The sequence below is a fragment of the Fringilla coelebs genome (genome assembly GCF_963513975.1).
Source record: "Fringilla coelebs genome assembly, chromosome: 18".
Lineage (NCBI taxonomy): Eukaryota > Metazoa > Chordata > Aves > Passeriformes > Fringillidae > Fringilla > Fringilla coelebs.
Window position 1 is genome coordinate 49,767 of NC_140044.1, and position 21,916 is coordinate 71,682.

At 42.3% G+C, this 21,916-nt stretch overlaps 1 protein-coding gene and 1 long non-coding RNA gene across 2 annotated transcripts in view; both read left to right on the forward strand.

Annotated features, from left to right (window-relative positions):
• The first annotated feature begins 2,227 nt into the window (after positions 1-2,227).
• On the forward strand, positions 2,228-3,344 carry LOC311160695. The gene is made up of 2 exons (XR_014616602.1): positions 2,228-2,465; positions 2,959-3,344. It is a non-coding gene; the product is annotated as an uncharacterized lncRNA (long non-coding RNA).
• Positions 3,345-5,571: 2,227 nt separating this feature from the next.
• The window catches only part of NCOA3 (nuclear receptor coactivator 3), a 52,877-nt gene continuing 36,532 nt past the window's right edge, over positions 5,572-21,916 (forward strand). Inside the window, exons 1-2 of the mRNA XM_084217622.1 lie at positions 5,572-5,640; positions 12,546-12,585. The gene's annotated coding sequence lies outside the window, so the exon portion shown is untranslated. The remainder of the gene's footprint in view (positions 5,641-12,545; positions 12,586-21,916) is intronic.

Consider the following 21,916-nt stretch of genomic DNA (forward strand, 5'->3'; position numbering starts at 1 on the left):
TGTGGCAGCCATGACGTTCTTTTGGGGTGTTCAGCCCCGATCCCAGAGATGCAATGATGACAACTGCAGGCCCAGTGATTTCAGCCCTTTCAGCTCTTGACCCACAAGCTTTATTTCACTGCCAGCTCTCTTCTTCCAGCTCCACCTGCGCTGTTCTCCAGCTCTGCCAGACAAATGTGTTCTAGGTTGAGACAAGGTTTTGTGTTTGGGTGCAGTTGTGAGGTTTCAGCTCCAGGTCCAGAAACACCATTCTCACCCCATTCTGGCAGCTGCTGTTCTATTTCTGGCTTTTTCATTTTTTGTCCTATTCTATGATTATTTTCCAGATCTACAGTGAGTATCTCTTTTAGCAGTGATTGATGCTACAGCACTATGATCCCCACCCTGGCCCCAGTGATTTCAGATCCAATCCCACAAGCTTTATTTCACTGCCAGCTCTTCTGTTGCTCTTCCTGCTCAACATCTTCCCAGCAGTACTACATAATGCTACTTGTGCTTCTCAGGGCAGGATCTTTGTTTTAGCTCTAGCTCTGTGTAGTTTGAGCTCAGATCACAGCCCTTACAGCAATTTCAGGTTCGACCATTCAGTTCACCTCCCAGCTCCACATTCCCTATCCCAGCCCCACAGGGGTTTTACCCCAAACCCTACCATGTTTCTGTCTCCTCCAGCTCTGCTGCCTCAGCTCCAGCTCCTCAGCTTCTTACTGCCTGCAGCTAAAAGCTGCTTCTGCTTCTCACTGCAGCTTGAGGCTGTTGATAAGGTCACAAATCAGTTACTGCCATCATTTCAATATGTCTAGAGAAGCTGTCCCACCCACACTCATGGCATTCCAAATTTGGGGACACTTGAGGCCTGAAGCCCAACATCTACCTTCCCCCTCACCCTGGGTCTCAGCCCAGCACCTGCACAAAGGCCCCCTCACCCTCCCCCAGGCAGCTCCGGGGCCTGGGAATAGCCACAGAGTGCCAAAAGGCACCCTTGGGCTGGTTCTTGGGCCCTCAAATTCTCTGAGCCCCCACACACTCAGCCTCTGCTTGGTACCATGGGGCAGGGGCTGGGAACCCCCAGGCATGTCCTGCATGCCCTGTGCTGCAGCTCCATGCCCTTCTCCAATGGCATTTATCTAGCCCCAGCATTTCCACCGCTCCGCATTGTTTTGGGCCTGACTCATGCCTAAGTCCTTATTCCACACCCTGGGGGTTTGTCCCCACTGATCTCACAACTGGTGTTTCAGCCCCAGTCCCACAACCCTTACTGAATTACCATCAGATATCTAGTAAAGAAAACAAGTTAAACCAAAAAAAATTAATGAAATGAGCAAAATAATAACAAACAAAGAAAGCAATCATTGTTATTACAAGTAAAAACAAAATAAAGTAATAAAAATGCAAAAAAATCAACTTTATTTGCAGTATTCTGAACATTAGTGCAAATCCAGAAATCGCAAAACGTCTACTTCCCAGCCCCCAGTAAGAGCAGCCGGTCACCCCCGCGCCACTCCAGGCCCCACACTGGCTGCCGGCTACCCAAGCCGCACAGGGCCCGGCAGGAAGAACCGGACAGCGCCAGCCCCCAGACGCTGCCGCAGGCGTCGCGTCCGTGCTCACCAGCGCTCCCCGGATCAGCTGCCGCGGGGGTCCCATCCTGGCGCAGCACCGCTCCTCGGATTGCGCATCCCGTGGCTCCTAGCTCCGCCGCCGAACTGACACCTCCGCCACCCCAACGCACGCTATTTATTCCCCAGGGCCGGGCCAGCCAGCCAATCACAACCCGACGCAGCGCCGGCCCCACCAATCCCAGCCCGCCCATTTCCGCCGCTCTCGGCTTCTCGACCCCCCGCGGTCCCCTCACGTACTGCTCCCGCCGCCGCCGCCGCTGCAGGGGCCACGTCGGCCTGCTCCCCGCCGTCTGCCCGTTTCCCTGGGAGAAATCCCGGTCAGAACCTGACCTGGAAGCTCCCGCCCGCCCTTCCCGGCCCCAACAGCGCCTGCCGAGGCTGCGGCAGCGGGGACACAGCCCCGCCGGCTCCCAAAGCGGCGGTGGCGGGAGCGGTGCCCCAGGCGTACAGGGGAGTGGGGCCAGGCTGAGGGGCCGGGCCGCGACTGAGATTGGCGGGACCGCGCCCGGATTGTAAGGGCGGCTGTGATTGGACAGGGCGGAGAAAGGCGGGCCGTGATTGGCAGGCTTAGGCGCCGTGAGGGTGCGGCCCGTGGGAGCGTGGGGCGGAGCCCGGGCTGCTCGGAGGGTTCGCGGGCACCGGGGGTCCCGTTCGCGAGAGTCCCGTACCCTTCTCCGGCCCTCTGTCGTGCCCAGGTCCCGGCGAAAAGACCCTGCAGAGTCCCTACCGGAGCGCCCCATCGGCACTCGGGGCAGGGGGCAGGGAGGGGCGTAGTCTGGGAGTGGTTCCGGGCCGCAAAGGCGGACTCTCCGACAGCAGGGCGGGCCAGGGAGCAGCGGCGACATGGTGAGGAGGGGGCTCCGCAGCGGGGAGTGGGGAGGGCATGCAGAGCCCGCTGCGGGCTCTGGGCGCCTCTTCTCCCGCAGTGCTTCCGCTTCGGGGGGGACTTTGCCTGCTCCGACTGGCCGAGATCAGCACCCTGGCCAAAGTTAAGTGCCCGCGTCCCCCTGCCCGCCTTCCGCCTCCTGCGGGCCCACTGCTCACCGTCGTTTTCCCCCACAGTCGTCGGATGTTATAGATGATAGAGCAATATTGGCTTTCACATTCATAGATTAGCTTTTTGCATCACAAGTATTTTGATATGGTACAACATATACTTACTTTTAACTGCTTTGTATAGTGTAATATGCCAGTTTATGTATGCACTGTATATTTCATATGAATAGTAGTGTGATAAATATATCGTAGGCTTTAGCAAAATGTTAAAATTTTAAAATACTTCTATGTAACTAACTCAGAGAATGGTGTAAAGCAATTATTCTGTTTCTTATTACTGCAGACTGGCCCTACCAAGTGAAAACAGCGACAAAAAGAGCTTAAGCATCCAGGAAAGATTTATCGACTCTTATCGGCATTATCAGGGAGAGTGAAGCAACAGGATAAAACTACAGGAAGAAATAAAATACGTAGACCTAATTTACAGAATGTTCTGCAGACAAGTCAGAGGTTAAAACCAAACAAGAGAGTTCCTGGAACATCAAAAACTCAAAGGAATGTTTGAATAATGTATAAGCTAATGAATATGCTTGTAACCCCAGTAATGTAACCGGATGTAGCGAACATGATTTTAAGCTACCTCTGTGCTCTTTAGCTATATGCCAAAAGCATCCCAGTGCTGGATTATTTTTTCCTTTTATCGTTTATTAAACTTTTGAAAATTTTAAAGAGTGAGCTCTATTTATCACATCAGTGAAGCTGAAGCTGATCTGCGTCCAGGTGCTGCGGGACCTGCCGGGGGAGGCCATCGAGGTAAGTGTGGGGCTACCGCAGTGGAGGCCAAGTATTTCAACAACACAACAGCATAATCAGCAACCTTAATTAATTTTGTGTTCTTCATGCAAGCCTCAGGGTAAAGAATGCTACCGGCCTCTACTAGCATTAACAATATGCATGGTAAGTGTTATTAGTATTAATATTTAGGTAAGAATTGTTAGTGTTAACACTGGTAGCGAGTGTGTTAGCTGGTGGTTACTGAGAAGCTCTGCTCTCCCACAGTATGACAAGATCCTGAAGCTGACCTCAGGCGCAAAGTTAGGTGAGCACTGCTGTCCTTACCGTGATCTCCTGATGGAGCCATGCTCCGGAGACGGGCAGCAGTGAGTCTGCGGATGCCTTCCCAAGGTGACAGAGCTTGCCCTCCCTCCCATCTGCAGTCAGGGGATGAGAAGGCAACCACTGCTGTTCTCAGCTTCATCCTCTCCAGTGCAGCCAAGCACAGTATAGATAGTGAGTCTCTATCAAGTGAGCTGCAGCAGCTGGGACTGCCCAAAGGCAGGGGAAGCCCTCAGGGTGGCACCATGAGCCAGACCTGATGGGATGTTACTAGCAGTTCCCAGCCCTGCCTTCTTCACACCCAGATAGAGGGCAGGCTGCCTGCTGTGCTGTCTTCCATCACCTCCCTTCTATACCATCAATCCCTGGGGGCTCCTCAGGTGCTTTGGTGAGGTTTGGCAGCTGCAGGTCTGGTGTGAACAGAGGGATTCTTCTCATCTCTCATGAGCAGAGCATGCCAGTCAGTTGTGCTGTTTTACGTGTGACTGACCCACAAAACTGCAGGAGACTGAAGACTTGTAACAGGTGCAGGACAGGTTCAAAAGGAACTTGGGAAAAAAACCTCTGTCTTTCTCAGTCCAAAGGGACAGCAGAGCTCACATCTGTTCACAATAATCACAGCCCTGTTCTCGGGTCTACAGTTTCTTTTCCATTTTCATTCAAAGTCCCAGCCCCACAGTCCACTTCCCAATGTGTTTTCATCTCCCACCTTACAGTGACCATCACCAACTGAGGCAATGTCTCAGCATCACTGGGGTTTTCAGGCCCAGGGTTGCAGCCCCTTTTTCCACTCCACATGTCCTGTTCTAGTTTCAGTCACAATACCCAGCCCCTGCATCCATGTCACAGGCCTACAGTGATTTTGGCACAAGGACCCTAGAGTCTCTCTGCCAGCTCTACAGGTCCTATGCCATGTCCAGTCCCGATGCCAGCCCTGCAGCGATGACAGCTCCAGCCCTAGAGGTTCCCTTCCTAGCTCCAGATTTCAGCTCATTTAGCTCTTGACCCACAAGCTTTATTTCACCCCCAGCTCTCTTCTTCCCGTAGGGGCTGGGCGGAGGGCGGTGTGCGGGCACCGTTTGGCGTTCGCCCGGAGGGGCGTCACGGAGTACGCGGGTGGCGCGGCGTTCGCCGGCAGAGGGCGTGGCGCCGCTCGCGGGCGGGGCGGCGGCGCGAGGAGGGGGGCATGGGGTGGGACGCATTGGGGGCGATGGGGTTTGTGTGAGGGGTGGGCTTGATAGTGACTGATAGCTTTGTTGGAAGACTGCCTGTTTATCTAATTAAATCATGATCCAATTAACTCTTGGTTGTCCAATTTAACTGGTATTGTGGATGTGCTTACTGTTGCAGGGATTAATCGATTTCAGTATTAGAGAGTGCCAGCTGGAGCGCTAATTAGGGCCCCCTATAGACTATGCATAAAAAAAGAAGAAAAACTATATGTCTGGTGCAGCAGAAGAAAATTTCAGGCTCAAGGGAGTAAATATTTTTCTTTCAACCATTATTTGAAGGTTTGTTTTTTTTTTTAACTCCCAGGGAGCCTAATGATACAGATACGGCATTTTGTGACCTCTACGAGCACGAAGCAAGTGCCGCGGGAACGCGCCAGGGGGGTGCACGGCACAGGCCTCCTCCCCGTTTGAGCCCGCCCTACTGCAGAGACCGCGGCGATGCAGAGGCGACACCGGAGCGCTGGCACCAGGCTGAGCCTGGCGGCTCCGGCCGCAATCCCGGCGCGGACTACAAGTACCACGAGCTCCCGTGTGGGTACTACAGGTCCCACAATACCTCACGCCGCCTGGTGTCTCCGCGTCGGTCCCGATTTAAATCCAGGCAGTGAGGAAAATGGCGGTGCGGGGCTGAGCGTGGGGGAGATGGAGATGTAGCTGAGCTTTGGCTCATTTCCCAGGTGAGTGGGGTTCGGAGGGAGGGAGTGAGTAACGAGTGGAGAGAGGGGAGTTCTAGTTCGCGTTTCCCTGCTTCTAGTGCTGGGCTGGGACTGGGATGGCGGAGGGAGCGCTGCCCTTTGCCGGGGAAGGGAGAAGCTTGGGGGTGGCCTTGAGGGGTGGCTCTTTTTTGTCTTTCGCCCCCCTCCTCAATATGAACGTGGCTCCCTGATGGGAGGAGGAAGGGGAGCGTAGATGGGTTGTGTGTTAGGAATATTCCCAGGGCTGGAGATGAGGGGATTACCCGGGCAATGTGCGGCTGCCTTTACCTCTTTCTAGCTATTTTAACTTTACTGGTGACTAAGTTTTGAAGGGGCATTCGTGGGGCAGTAGCGGGGGATTGAGCCGTGGACTGAAGGCTTCCCGTGTCGCTGTGTGATGCATATCTAAGGGTGGTGATTTTGGGTGGAGGTTCCTCGTAGAATACAAAGAGATCTGAGGTCGCTGTGGACCTGGCTTTAGAATCGTCTGACCCACGGTTTCTCAGTCTGAGCAGAGGCGGGGTGTGGGTGAAATACCTCGGTTAGAATGGCCCTCTCTACCATTCATCTAGGTTTATCTGGTACCGAGGCGGTTCCAAAGACCTTGATATCCGCCTGCTCCTAGTCATCCTGTAGCCTTGGTAAGTTTTAGAGCGGACTTCTCTTGTCGCCCTCTTATCTCTGGTAATAAGAAAAGGGATGAAAAACGCTGGACCTGAAAGGTTCATTTCCATGCCTCTTTTCCATTTCTGCCTCGTAGCTGTAAAGAAACTGTTATTGAGGGGTGGAGATGAGATTCCCACCCCCAACCACCCCCTCCGCCCCGGCTCGGGTCGCATGCCACTGTAGGTGTTACTGTTTCTGGATTATAAATAGGGTGATTATGAGTTAGAATGTAGCGTGAGGCTGAGATACTTCCCACGATTCTCTTTCTTTGGTTCTAAAGTTAGTTCTGTTTGTGGTTTCTGCTCCTACTCCTAAACACGGTCAAGTTTTCCTTTAAAAGCGAAGCTTCTCAATTTGTCACCTCATATTCAGACTCATTTGAATCCTCAGTATCTTTTTCCTCTTTTAGATAGAAGTTAACAGAAAATAGTAGGTTGGAGTCTAACTAAAATAACAAGACAAAACAAAAGGAAATCTGAATGTGTGAGGGATGCCAATTTTTAGTATATGGTAACTGTAATACATTTAAAATGGATTCTTACAATAAGCTTAACATTTTTTTAAACTTCATCACTATTGTAAAAATAAACATTTTTCTCATGGAATATTTCCATCTTAAATGTTCTGCTTCACATGAAAGTAAGTTGTGTGTTCTGAATATAAAATGTAGCTTCATAGAAACAAATAGTATATGAGTGAAAACCAGAGAATAAAAGCTTGGATTTAGAAGAAACAGACAAAATTGGGTGCTTTTGGGGGAGGGTTGAGCTTTCTGTTTTGTTTCAGTTTTGTTATTTTTGTTTTTTAAACAAGATTGTGCATTATAACATGCAGTAATTACTGTTAACTGCTATTACAACAGCTGTTCAGCTGACTGTTGTAGAGAATTTCCTTCAACTCTGTTACTACTACCGTTTTGGTTTTTTTAACTGATACCAGTGGATTTGATGGATTCACTGCTGACATGTGAAGATAGAGGCTGTGGGATGTGGGAAGTGATAGAAAAAATAAACCCAACATTCAGCCTCACTTTAAGTACCTCTCCTGATTACAGTATGTTATTGGCGGTCTGATTTTACTTGGAATATGACTTGCGTGCATTTTGGGCTTGCCTGTGGCTTTGTGTTTCTTTTAACTGTTCTTTTGAGGCCCTTGTTCATCCTGGCTTTGGATTTATTAACTTGGAAGTTTTGCATTGCCTAGTTACCTTTTTTTTTTTTTTTTTTTTTGCATTGTATCACTGATGTACCCTAACATATAGCTGAGACAAAATGCAGATTAGGAAGAAGAAGCAAATCTATTTTACAACGGAACCTTATCTTTTGATCGTGGTGGGGTTTTTTAAATTAATAATGGACAAGAAATCACAATCACAAAATCTTCATTAATAATATCTTTGGTACAGTTTCCTAGGAAGGGGGGGGGGTGGTGTTTTTATTTTTCAAGAACTCTGAGAAAGAAAAGGTATCTTGATTATATTTGCCTGCAAAATTAAACCGTTTGTAGCATGTGAAAAGGTATTGGACACTAGAGTCTGACACTACAGGCTGCTTCAACTCCTGCATTTAAATGAGTCTCTCTCGAAAATGTGATCTTAAAGGACTGTACCATACAGGATCTTCTGCATTTCATGTTCAAGCTTTTTGAATATTTAGAAATATCTCAAATATTCTTCTCACTTGTTTTAATAATAAAAAAAAGGAGGAGAGTGGCTGGGGAGGAATGTAATCCTTTATGCTAAGGATATCTGACTTGAATGCTGGAGCAGCCTGCCTATGTAGTTTTTTATTTTTCTGTTGATGTTTCTAGATGTAGTGTATTAGGAAATAGGCAATTGTAAAAGTATTTAACTGCTACTGATTTAAATCTGCTATGGAATGTATTTCCACTCACCATGATTTTTGTATGCTGCATTTAGTTGGGTGAAGGTACATCAAATTATTTTGTGCATCATATAAATGGGAGGTATATTTCAGATGGATCCTGTTACTTTAATAATACTTAATTGGTGACTTTTTAAATTTACAGTTATGAATAAACTGATTTTTGAAAAGTGAAACAAAATTACCTTACCTTCAATCTCTTGAGGGATATATAGTCTTTTGTGTGCTGTGTGTCTAATAACAGAATGCCCTGCCTCACTGAAACATCCCAAAGTGATTGAACAGATAATGTAACTGGGATTGAGTTGGGTGACTTTTGTTGCTGTATCTTTTAATTGAAGGGTTAAGTAAAAGAGAGAACTAAACCACTTACTTGCAAAAAACCCCAGTGAAATGCATGTTCACTCCAGTATTTTGGGGAAACGATTGTTCAGAACAGTCAGTCAGGGGTTCTCTGTTCATTTTATGTGGGTCCAAAGAGCTAAATAGATCTAAATCAAAGGTAGCATTCCTCTGGTTATGCTTTGTGCACTTAATTTGTAGTTCTAACACTTTGCCAATTGCCCTATAGAGTATATGAGCATCTTAACATTGATGGGTTTTTTCATCACATCCTCTGGAGGCTAGTAAGGCACAGAAAAAGGTAAACTGGGCTACTTGCTTTTTGCTGCTACATGTGTCTGAGGGGATAGCATTCTATGTGGATAAACTTTTTCTAAAACCTTTTAGACAGCCATCTAAAAGGAGCATACATGTGTGTATGCGCGCACGCACGTAAACAATCAGTATATGGAAATGCTACATTGGTTTTCATTGTTTTTTTTGAATCTCATGGAAGAACTAGTAAAGGTTCAAAATTAATTTCTTCTATTAATAATGACAACTTTAAAATGGTTTTCTATTCTTGGCAGCTTACATCTTAAGGAAATTATTTCAAACAAAATTTTGCAACGTCTTTGCCAGTGATTTGGATAGGCTTTTCAGACATCTTTCCATATAATAGTTTCTCTTTCCCCATAAAGGCTAGGCTAGAGGGGTTAGGTGGAAATAGGGAATTATGACTTGGTTTGCAGTTCTTTTTGTGCTTAGTCCATCTTTGCTGCTGAAAACTAAAGCAGACATAGCAGCATCTTTTGTTATAGTACCCTTCTGGTTTCATCTTCTATGGCAGCCTTTTTGATCTTCAGAGTAGAGATTTCTGGCTCAATGGGTCAGAATGTCAGTCAGCACATTGTTTAACATTCTTAGGTAGTAATTGAAAGAATCCCCTCGTAATCTGTATTTCAAGTATTTATAGTCATAGATTCAAAGATAGCACTAATGGCAACAAAAGCAAGCCTCCTTTATCTGCAAACTGTTCACTTGATTAAAATAGAACAAAGCAAACATCTCCTGTTAACCTAGAATGTTCATTTGATCCCCCCCTTAAAATTAGGAAGGCAGTTTCTCTAATCAGTGCACAGAAAACTGAAAAAAAGCAAACATTTTCCCTGGCTGAAGTAGCTTTCAAAGACATTTGTATTACAACTGTAGGTTTTCTGCTGAACCCCCTAATCTTTGGTGATGTATGTTCGAGGCTGATGAATAAGATTTGTAGAGGTGAGGTGTAGAACTAGTGCTAGCAAACTTGGCAGACTTGTATTGGCTGTGTGAGGGACAATAAGCAAGGTAACATGGATGATGAGTGGGATTCAGGAACAACGGAAAATTGTTGAATGCAAATTCGACTAAGTTGAAGGACAGCCATTACTTGATCACTTAATAGGAACAGAATAGCTTGCGATGACATCCACTGTAATTTCTATTCAAATGTACAGCTACAAGGTAGCATTATCAACTGCTTTGTTTTCTCTTACCCATCCATCTCTCTGTAGCTGAACCTCAAATGACCTCTATCAAGATTAATACACACTATAATAATATTTCAGATTGGCCAAGCAATGCTTTTGGTAGATGAGCAATTTTTTTTTATTCCTCCTCATCTTAGGTCTGCTTTCTAGCAATGAAACTTTTACTTTAAACTAAAGAGTCTGTCTAGGTAGAAGTGGGAGGTTGTTTGAGCAGTATATTTGAGACAACTTTTTTAAAAGCTCTTTAAAAGCAGTGCAAATTTCCAGGCTTCAGAAAAGAAAAGGAAAAAAAAAAAAAAAACCCTGAAAACAAACAACTGAAAGAAAAACCACCAAAAAAAAACACACCAAAAAAACCAAACCAAAACCAAAAAGCTTAAAAGCTTTTTAGGGCCTGGTTTAATATCTACTTTGCAAGTTGCAAGAAGAGAAATATGAAAAGGAACCACAGGCATTCTGGATGTCAGCCTGAGAAATTTTCCACTGTTTCCTTTAATATCATGCAGGCATGCTTTTATTGCTGGAATTCCAGTTAGGAATCTTTTTCTTACTGGAACTTCAAGCTATTTGGTGAGTAAGTGCTTGCTAAAAATCAATTGTCAAGAAATAAATTCTCATATGCAAGACTGTGCATAAACCACTCTCATGCTAAGTACCAACTACTGCTTATATTAATTTAGTTTCTTGTTTTACTGTGTGTTAGCTGTTCCTATTTCTACATGATCACTGCTAGGTGACAATACATCTTTTCTTGCTTCCAATAGTAGTTCTGGACCAACCTTTCCAGTAAGGACTGTATGCTGTTAAGCTAAAAATCTTAATTATCCTACCTTTAATATACAAAGGAAGAAAGACATTAGGAAACACATCTCTTGTAAAAGAGTTAAACTTAAAGGTTATTTAATGGTAACTTTAAAATTATTGTAGTTTCAGGTACAATGGTGAAAATCAAACTGAAGGGATCTACAGGTTCAACCTCATTTGTCTACCTTAAAGCTCTTTTCTGTGTAAGTTGCTCTGATCTACTAAAAGCTACCTGACCTTTCTCCAAGATGTAGACGACTCTGTTCTTGGAATGTGTCTTGTCTTTCTGTCACTACAGATATTTATTGTTGGCTTATGCTATTTTGGGTTAGGGCCTAAAGAATCCTTCATATAATGGGTTGAGGTTTTTGTTTTCTTAACTGTTGGGGTGGGAGCTAAGCTATTGTATTTTGTAAAAAGTAAGCAATATCACAACAAGCTCTTGTCTTACTAGTATTAATTGAAAATAGAAAACCAGAACCCTTTAAATGCACGTTAATGGAATTTTGTCTTTTTAAGACAGCATAGCACATTTCCACAGCTCTCAAGCCAAGTCAGGGCCATTATGCTGCCTTGTCTGTTACCTCTCTTTGTTGGGCTACTTTTTTTTTTAAAAATAATTATATAAAAATTTCAACATCTGACTTCCTGACTGCTCGTAATCCTTTCTCACATATTTACTGCTAATGAGAATGCTAATGACTAAAGTTAAAAGTAGAGCATGTTGAACTTGACCTGAACCTTAATATCTTTTCCAGCTTATGTAAGGATTGTATTGTGAATGGTGTATTTTTTAATTGGTTGCTCACTGATTGAAAGGACTTTGCCATTGCTTTGTATATCTTTTGGATAGCTTATATAAGTTTATTACTTTACAAATTTGATACGAAGTTAAAGCTTGAGATGGATTTCTAAGTCTTTGTGAGACTTTTTCTCAAATGTAGATTTAGTAACTATGGGTAGTAACTCTAGTCAGAATGGTCACTGAAGAAGAAGCCACGGTGACTTAAGAGAACTTTCTTTTCAGGGTGACTGACTGAATATATTGCTATCATTTGGTTTAGCTAACTTTTCCTTACTCCAGTGACATCTTGGTCTTTATTCCTAGTGTTTTACCTAGGGAAAATGAGGGTGTGCTATAGCAAATAGATCTTTGTAAAATTTTCCTCCACTCAGTAAAATAAAAAAAGTAAATCTGAGTTAATTCTTCTGTCAAAATGACAGACCGGTGCTAAGTAGTGTACCAAAAGTTGAGCGTTGCCAGTGAAGAAAAAGGGTAGAAGATTGAAAATACTACATTATTATACAGTCATGCTATGCCTTCCTCTCGAATGTAAGTATTTCTGGTATATGCAGTATCAACGAGTAAAATGGACTATATTTCTCTGTATTTTTAATAAGACACAGTATTTACAGCATTTCTCTCTTTTTTTTTTTTATGTTGGCCTTACTTCTTCTTCACTCATTTCAGTTACTCTCCTTATTATCAGATGGCAGGGTTAAAAATAAAGAAAGGCTACTTTCAGATAGTGTACAGTTTAACTTTCAGATAGTGTACAGTTTGACTGCCACAGAATATCCAGCAGCTAGGAGACTCAGTGGTGTTGAACCAGGAAATTCCTGAACAGTAGATGGTTAAGTCTGAGAGCATGCTAAAACACATTCATATGCTTTTTCTTTCTAGGCATTCCTACTGGCTTCTGCTGTAGCAAATACTGCTCTCGGTAAGTTTTCTGTCACAACTACTCAGTTAGTTACCATGTTTTATTTGCTTATCAGATGCTAATATGGCAACTTTTCAGTGCAGACATGGCTGAATATTAACTTAAAAGATCAAACAATGGCTCTCCAGCTCAGTTTTGCTGAATGTTAGATACAGTTCAGTCGGTCTACTTGTATGGGAACTAAAAAATGCAAGGAAATGTAAGGAAAAAGTAATAATAAAAGAAATTTGCAGCTCTGTCCTGGCATTTCCACTAGTGCACTATAGAAGAATACATGAAGTTTGCTTCCTAATGATGTGAAACTGTACAACTGCTTAGTCATTTATCTGTAAACAAGGAAGGAACTGGATCTGAAAACATTATAAATGCTTTTGGCACTTGAAGAGGAAGGATATCATCCCCTCTGGTTTTGGTAGTCATAGATGTCTTGTACTGACTTCCAGAATGGTTGCTAATCTTCATAAAATTGCTTCGAATTTCTATGCTAATGTTGATAGCGTCATTTTGAAGACTTCTGTGGATAAACATTTCTGTTTGAGAAGTGCCATTTGTGTAAAAACTTTCGTGAGTAAGACAGACTGATTTTCTGCCTGCCTGAGGAGTCCTTGGGAGCTTAATGTGAGATTTGTTGAAAAATGGCTTTTTAATGAAAGTGAAGATACTGCTACTTAAATAGAATATTAGAAAAACTAGAAGCATAAGGTTTTTTTGCAATGGAAATTCCTTGTAAAGAATAGAAAAGTTTGGACCAAAAAAGAAAAATCCAGAGGGCACTGACAGCCTTACTTAAAAGCATGCCATTTTTTCTCATAAATGGGTGGGAAAAATGGTAGGAATTAATGTTGTGGTCAGGATTGCATACTCTGTGTCCAGTAAAGATGGGACTGTTGATGTGTGTATGCAAAATCTAAAGCATGCATAATATTAATAAAACATACCTCTTAAATCAGAACCAAAAAGAATATGGTAATATCTTAAAATTAAACAAAGTTGGATAATTTGTAATGTTACTTTGCTATCCTAGCAGCCCATTGTTATAATGGTTTATCTCAGTATCTTATGTACTACATCCCAGTTTATCTCTGGGCTGTAGTATGTAATTTCCCTGATGACAGTGTTTTACTGAAACTCATCATGTAAGTATGCTAGTGTCAATCCAAGCACCATGAGCAAAGTCAGTGTTGGTCTGTCAAGGTTTTGTTCAGTCAAGCACAAAAAAATCTCTCAGGATAGGGAATTCCGTACGCTGTCTGAAAGTGGTTCCGGTGTTCAATCACTATTTATAAACTGAAATTTAACTTGTTGCAGGTAGTAAAGCTTGTCCTTTTCTTGTAGGCCTTGGAAGAGACTCTGTGACTCTCCAATTTCTAATACCTCTCTGGGTGGTACTGCTCTGTTTTATGTAGTATTGAGCAAAGATACCAACCTTTGGGGTTTTTCCTTTTTATTACTCCACCTTGCTTAATTTTTAAAAAATTGAGCCCATAAATCTAAGATTTTATTTGACCAGAGACATGCACGATACCACTACAGCTTTGTTTTGAGCAGTAAATTGTAGCAGATGCTCTGTGATAACCTGACTGTATTGTGGAAAGATTAATTAACCTGATTTGGGGGGGGATTCTGTTCTGTCTTTATTTTGCAATTTCACTGAAGGCACTATATCTACTAACCTCTGTTCACTGTGAAGGAAATATGGTACGGAATAGGAAAAAGAAATAGAGGAAAGGGGATCCTAGTTAATGGAATGCTCAAATCTGTTGGTATAACGTGGGTAGACAACTGATTCTGATTCAAATATTGAATGGTAGGCATTTCTGTTGAACGAAATACCTCTTGCAGCCAAATGAAGTGTACATGCATATACTCAAACCTAATCAGATTTTAATTACAGCATTGAGCTTGAAACATTTCCATATTTCAAGGACAAATTGGGGTTTAGAACTGGCACCTTTGTATTAAGTAGCTGTACTTATTCCTTTCAATTAAATTAATTGTATACAAGCACTGATACTATGCATGGAAAATGTGAACTATTTTGATTTCCTTTCTTCAGTAGCTTATTTTGGTTTTAGTAGTTTCTGATCTTGTACTCTCAAGTCTGAGAGTCTAGTTTTGCTGAAAACTCATTAACTTCATTAAGAGGCCTTTAATTATTATTAGATCAGCAAATACCAAGATCTAATCTTAAAAACAAAGAGGATGTGTATTTTTCAATAAATTTTTAAAAGAATCTATTTTAGTAGCTTGACAGAAAAAGATGCTAAGTAGCAGTCTCAAAAGCATTCTTAAGACACCGGGCATTTAACTCCCCTTAAAGCCATCTGTGTGGGTCTGAGTAGACTCACACAGTATGAAACCCTGTAATGGATAGATGCCTTCCCCTCTACCTTCTGCCCACAGCACTCAAACACTTTTTCAGAATATGAATCTACATTTTTAAAAGTGTCATGTTTCTGGTGAAAAATAATATATTTGCTGACATTATTTCTGTAACTTACTTCTTGTGCAAAGACATGAATATATGTTCATAAGTACTGCATCTATTGACTAACAAAATGTGCCAACGGCAAGGGTATGTGATTTATGGAGTACATTTCTTTCATGCTCATGGGCCCACCCTTATTGATGGGTACAAATATATTCGTTGTGATCTGTCATAATCAAGACACTATGTATCACTGTTGTTTACTCTCCATTGGAAAAAGCCTGTGTGTTCTGATTTGTCCCTGGAACTCTCTAAGTACTCATTCTGGGCAAAGGCCAAGTTAAGATACAGGTCCTTGACAGACTTCCGATCTTGATTTATGAGATTATTATCTATTACTGTGTGGTAAATTGGAAGTGATTGCTGTGTTACTGCTCATGAGACTTTGTGTGGGACTGGCCCCCATCAGGTCACAGAAAAGACTACTAATAGCATTATTTGTCTGTTGCATCATCTGTGCAGTGCACTGTTTCAGGAATCTGCTTAAATTAAGAATGTGCAACAAGGATTAAAGAAGTCTTGACAGGTGGAGCTGACAATACTATTTGGAGTTTTTTGAATGACCTCACATCCTTAGTATTTTCAGTGTAAGTTTCTGTATGTCTTTAAAAAGCTTATGGAAAAAATAGTATAATGTGCCATAAGGAAATTTCTACTCTGTTTGCCAGCAAGGTAGTCATCGAGCAGGGTTTAGCCTTGGTCGCTAAACTGAGCGTGCCTTCTACACAGGTTACTTGCTGGAGAGACAGGAAAGTGGGGTTTTAGCACTGTTGGATGAGACCTCCAGCTACCATTTCAAAAGAAATCTTGAATTAGGAGGGAGGTAAGGGTGGCCTTTCCTAAGCCCTTGATCCTGCTGCTGCCTCATGCTGTGTATGGGTGAGGCAGTTTAACCTAGACAAAGGTCCCTGTTCTCTAGGTACTGTGCTGCCAGGCACTTTAACTGCTTTGTAGCTGGCAGGTTTATAGAGAAGTTTCTCTTGGTCTTGGTAATGTAGTGATAAAGTGTGTTCTGTTCTGTCAGCATGGAGAAGCTGTGCAGCAACAAAGCTAACTTGGTTGGATAAAATACATGAAGATCTTGGCCATTGGTTTAAAACAAAACTGAGCATGTTAGAGTACTTTAAATAAGGCACTTGCCACCTATACAGATATCTTCATTGGAGCAGCAAGATAAAGTTCAGTTTGTTTAGACATTCGACTAGTTTCTCTTCCAAAGCTTTAATTTCTTGGACAGAATAAAAGGTTACACTTTGTTCAACAGAAGTCTCTGCTCATTTTTCAAATGTCTGAACCAAAAAGTAGTTCTGAGGCATATGTCAGAGATAGGCATTAAAGAATTAGAACAGGTTTCTGTGATGGAAAATGTTAGGCATCCTTAACCACAGATGTAGTTGTGCCTACACAGGCACTGATATGCTGTATTTATTTTTCTATTTTAGACAAAGATGCCCACCCAAAATTAGCAAGGTTCCTTTCTTTTTACTGCACCAATATGTCAAATCTAACTTTAATTCAGTAGATCATCCTAATTTCAGTCTGAATCAACAGATGAAACATCTGTTGCAATGCTGGGTGTATAAAGGTGTTTTATTAAAGATGAAATATATTAAGTTGAGGGTGAGTGTGTACATGTCCGTGTGTCCCCAGATGTCCTTGTGGAAGTGTCTGTTGATGTATGGTTTTAAATGTTTTTCAGCAATGCATTCCTTCTACCCTGCTGCCAATGTGGTGCAGAAAAAGCAAAAATAATTGTAGAAAAAGTTGTAGAAAAAGCAAAAATAATACTATTTCTCTTTGATAGGGTCTTATTTTCACAACCTGTTAATTTTAACAGGGAAGGGCAAACTACATCTGATTGGCCTCATGCATAATGCAAATGTGGCACATTTTAAAAACAATGTATTTTAAAATATCTTTACAGGGCTTAAAACATTTTTACACATTGCAGGTGAACACATTTTACTTCTATTGTTTCTATAAGCTAGGTACAGTCTTCAGAAACTGGAAAAATGCATGCTGTAGACTTTTGTAAAGAGCTTGCATGCTTTCCCAAAATGTGTTTTTCCTAAATGACTTCAGAATAGGACAATGTGGATTGGGTGGAGCTGCACAGTCTCAGTAAAATTGAGACATGCCGTTAATTCATGGACAGTGTCTTACTAGCTTCATGAACTGCATGATAAATCAAAGAAAGAAAGGAAAAAAAACCCAAAAATGTATATTTTTGAGGAAATTGTATAGAGTTTAGTAAAGGGTTCTCAGAATTAGTAATTTTTTGCAGGTTCACTGGTGCATCATTGTGAATCTTGTTTGCTTGGAACAGTAATTATACAGACTCAGACTTTAGTTATTAGGTTACTTATGTAGTGTTGTAGTAAAAAATTCCAAATTTTATTCGACTTTTGTAATTGGTTTATTTTTGGAGACAGTGCTAGCAGTTCCCAGTATCATCTTCCCCTCCCCCAACTTTTGAGTCTAGTTTGCTTGCAGCTGCAGTAGGTAGGCATCCTTCTTTCGGGAAGTGACCTTGACTTGTATTAATCAAATTCAGAAAACACGGAAAAACTTCTTGGTAACATGCTGACTTGCTAAAAAATGTTATAGTATTCATTTTCTTCTAAAATGAGGCCATCATACAAAAAGGGCATTCATTTATGATACCTTACTGTAAAAGAATTTCTTTAAAATTATGCGGTGTTCAGAGAAGGAAAGACAACAAAACCAAACTGCACTTTTTACTGAGAAGAATGTATTGATAGCCTTTAATAAAAGTAACTAAGTCTTAAATTGGTATTGGCAAAAGTGTGTCCTAATCTAGCTAAGCTGTGAAAATACAGCATTATTTGATAGCAATTTCTGTGGTGTCTTTCCATTTTTGAACTACAGTAGGAAAGCTTGGTAGCAGGGCATGAACTCAATCACCTAAGATCTTGTGATGACTTCAACTTTCTGACTTGGTGTTTTAATCACTTCCTGCATCTTTTGGTAGCATCTCTCAAGGCATTGCACTTAACCTCATAGTAGGTGCATTAAGCTGCTCCTGTGCCTATTTGCATAGATTAAGAAAGTAATCTACCTGTGTCAGTTCAAGAAATCACTGTTTGACCTTGTCCACCAACTGGAAATTGGCTTTCTTTCGCTGCTCTGGAGTGGCTGACTATTCCTGAAGCAGGTTTTAAGAGGCTTCGCATGATTATCTTATTGCCTAAAACTGTTTTCTGCATTGAGTTGCAGAAGTACGATTTGCGAAAGTACGATTTACATAAGTTTGATTGGCAATGTTTTCAGCTGGCATAGCTGTTTTGTAAGAGTCTTCATCCATTTTCTGGACCTGTATAGAGGCCTGAGACCAGAGTATCTTTCACCATTTCAAAGTGCACCGAAAGCCTTTAACATATCTGGGTAAGATACTGATTTTGAAACTGCATGTTGATGGAAAATTAGTAATAGCTGCCAACTGACTAATGTTTTTTTCCACCTTAGGCTGTCACGTGCATTATCTTAAACAATCTACCTTAGCTTCAGGGTTTGGAAAACTGAGTTATATTTTTACCAGCATCCTTACCATAAACCTTTTCTGTGTGTCAATGGCATATATACTCATCTTACCCCTTCACAGTATATTCAGATTCTTGTCAACCTTTCTGCACTGTGTTGGAGATCAGACTATGCCAAAATGCATGCCTCCAAATGTTTCCCTATTTGACTGCCCCCTGTTTTGGAATGGTTAGTTCGGTGTGTTTTACTCTGCAAATGTATGCGATGACTTGCCATTCTAATTGGTATCAAATCAGAGCTTCTAAAATCTCTAAGGAAGCCTATGCATTTTTGCTGTATTGAATCGTACTCTTAGGTTATGATGCTAAAGAATTTGCTCGAACTACATGCTTTACATACTTCCCTATACTTCCCTTCATGCTGTCTTGTATTGTGGTGTCTGTTGTTGCACTGAACTGAACATCTTCACAGGAGCGTTAGTCCCCTTTCTTTGCGAGACCAATAAAGGGGTGATAAATCTGTTGCTCTCCTTGCTTAAGTGTAGCTGGACATTGATTTTTTTTTTTCCCCCAAGTTCAAATGCCAAAACACAATCATAGATCTTGTCATTCAGATTTGCTGTCATCAACATTTTCACCATTCTCCCAGAGAAAAACCTGGTGGCAGCACAGATTTTGGGGTACCCCTCCATGGACTGGTTCACCTGGGTCTGTAGTTCCTGGGGTGAAAACTGCTTCGTTAGTGATGATACAGTGGAACAAGAAGCCTGTTCTATGTTTGTGCTCTAGTTCTGTAATTACATGAGTGAACATTCATCTTTCTTTTTCAGTGCTAAACCAAGACAATCTATTACAAATCTCATGCCCAGAGCATTTTTTACTTTTTTGTAAAGTTTTTCGTTTTCTTTTGCTTTTGTTTGTTCTCCTTTGCAAGATTTTAAAGACCTGAGGATACTTGTAGCCAAGAGCCATGACTTCAATGCCTATCCTTCATGGAGTAGATGATGTCCTGTTTTGTAGTCAACATCTAGAAGCAGGGTATTATGACTGGTACTGTGAGGACTGGGCAGCAGTACTTCTTGGGCTGCCCAGCCTTATGCCACAGTACTGTGCATTCCTCGTTTGTCATGAAGAGAAGTAAATTACTGCAGCTCTGGATTGCGCATTCAGAATCTTCTCTGACAGTTTTGTGTTGGTGCTCTCCCTCCCCTTTTTCAAGGTCGTTCCTGTTTGCCAGCACAAACAGGCGGCTCATAGCTGTAACACCCCCAGAGTTAAGTGATGCTTTGAAAATGCCTAGTATGAGTTCTAGCCCTTTGCTTACTGCCATGGTTTTCAGCTAAAGCGAGGGAAAGAGGCCCTACTTGTGCCCAGCTTCTGACTTGCTGCCCTGCTTCTTCGGACGACTCCCCTTTCCTTTTATTTCCATGCTGAAAGCAATTCTCAGTCCGGAGGAGGCTGCTGGGCGTTCTGCTGCTCGTTCGAAGGGAGGGGAAAGGGAGGAGAGGCCCTTTTCCCTTACTGTCCGCTCCCTGATGGGGACGGGCCGGGCCGCAAGGAGTTAAGGGCCGCTGCCGCCCGCGGTTCTGTCTGGAGCCGCCGCACGCTCATTGGTTGCAAAAAGGTGAAATTGAAACCACAGTAAACTTTTGACCCTGTAGCAGTTCTTGTGGAACGCCTTCCCCTTGCCAAGAGCAGAGGGCTTCTCCGCCGCCCCCTGCTTCCCCCTTTTTCCTGTATTTTTTTTCTCTGTGATCATGCTGTGCTGCATGCAGTCTCCCCGAGGGGAGGGGGAGGACGAGAACAAGCGAGTAGTTTGTTTGTGTGCCGCTAACGGCAGAGCTGGAATTTGCCTTAAAGGCTACTACCAACTATCTTCGGAAAGTCCCATCACTACACAAGCAGGAATCGATTTTTTTTTTTTCAGTTTCCAACATGTTTATGTATGGTTGAAGAAAAAACCAACCTCACTAAAAGCAACCTACAAATTGATGCTGACGATCAGGGCTAATTAGAAAGTGGGGAAGGGAGGATGAGTCACCCGGTACGATGGTTTCAGCGAGCTTAATAAACACTGTTGAGTTTTTTAAAAGCTTGAAGTGGTGTCTCTTTGCTGAAATCCTACGTCTGAATATCTCAGTATTACAACTTAGTTCATACATCTGTGAATTGAATACATATTTACCTAACTCCTTTTCTATTCTGCATCTCCCTTAAAAAAGAAAGCCTCCAACACCTCAGTCTGAGAGACAAGTAGTGTCAGCTGAACTTCACTGCCAAATTGCCAAGTGTCGGAGGCCTAGAGCAGCCAATGTTAGGAATTTTTATTTAGGGTGTGACTCCAGCAAATTCTGGATCTAATTAACACATGTGTCATTTTCATACTCTGCAGATTTTATCACAAACTTGAAATATCTGTGGCCGAGAAAATTCACCTTCCCCTTTGTAGCTTTGCCAAATCATAAATTATGATTTGGCAAAATCATAATTTTGCCAAACAAATTATAGCAGCATTGCATTTTCAATGAAGTATGAAGACGACATTTAGTTATTTCACATTTCTTTCCCCTTAAATGCGTGTCTTTTCACTGACAAAAGAATCGCTGACTTTATTACTGCATCAGTTTCCATTTCCTCCCTTGCTAGCTCATAGGTGCAGGTATGCCTGCCTGTTCTTGCTGGAACATTAAATTTACTGAATGTTAAGTGCCACTTAATCAAGGAGTCACTCAGCACCTTACCTAGAGATAACATTTAAAACTCTTTCTCAACAAAGAAACGTGATGCCTGATTACTTCAGTCTGTTGTTTCCACATCTCTCCTGTCTTGTTCTTGCAAATAGTTTCATCGGATTTATACAGCGTGTTCATGTTCCTAATTAGAGTTTAGGCTGGGGAGGGACCTACAACTGCTGTGATTTGGACTCCTTAAAAATTCAGGTCTGTAAGCAGTTTAGTGGTTAAGAAGTGTTTACTTTACAGCAGTGGTAATAGAGTAGGACAGAATTGTGGTGGTTCCGTGCGGGCTGTTCTTGTAGTGCTGCTTTGTTCTTGATGCAGCTTTTTCTGGGAATTGAGGGAGTCTCCAGAAGCATTGCCAGCAACATCGAGGGAACAATGAATATTAAATGATTAATAGCAGATCCTCTGCACCCTCAGGTGTGCAATTCTCCTTGCAACTGCAAAAGAAACATGCCCTGACATTGATCGTTTGTGGCCTCCCTGTTTATTCCAGCTAGTGTACCTAAGCAGCAGCTATTATACAGTTTCTTTTTCGCCACTCCCCATAATTCGTTGTTCTCTCCTTCCTGTGCCCTGTATATGTCCTGTCTGCTTCTCATTGT